Source organism: Bison bison, unplaced genomic scaffold, assembly GCF_000754665.1.
Source record: "Bison bison bison isolate TAMUID 2011002044 unplaced genomic scaffold, Bison_UMD1.0 scf7180017863733, whole genome shotgun sequence".
In the NCBI taxonomy this organism is placed as follows: domain Eukaryota; kingdom Metazoa; phylum Chordata; class Mammalia; order Artiodactyla; family Bovidae; genus Bison; species Bison bison.
The window spans coordinates 10,746-11,129 of NW_011494305.1; the positions used below are offsets into that span (position 1 = coordinate 10,746).

At 43.8% G+C, this 384-nt stretch overlaps 1 protein-coding gene across 1 annotated transcript in view; it reads right to left on the bottom strand.

The window, feature by feature from the left end:
- LOC104983987 (voltage-dependent L-type calcium channel subunit alpha-1F-like) overlaps window positions 1-384 on the bottom strand; it is a gene marked incomplete at both ends in the record, with an annotated part of 19,839 nt that overhangs the window by 10,739 nt on the left and 8,716 nt on the right.

Here is a 384-nt window from a genome sequence, read left to right on the forward strand (position 1 = left end):
GATGTTGCAGACATGCTGGATGGATGAGGAGGGGTGGGGAGCTATGGAAAGGTGACTGGTGTCTCCAGCATGGAGGCAGCAGGGCATAGTGGTGGAGGTGAATAGCCTGGGTTCAAATCCTGGACTTCCATTTACTGACTGGGTGACCTTGGGCAGTTAGCCTCTCTGTGCTTCAGTTTTCCCCATTTATGAAATATGGATAATGACAGAACATATTTCTTGGCTTGTCACAAGGATTAATTTTGTCAGTCAATGAGAACAGTGTCTGGTGCATTGTTGGGACCATATACATTAGCTATCGTCACCATTATTATCATCATCATTGTCATCCAGGAAAAAGCAATACTAATAATACCCAACATTTATCAGCACTAAGTATATGCC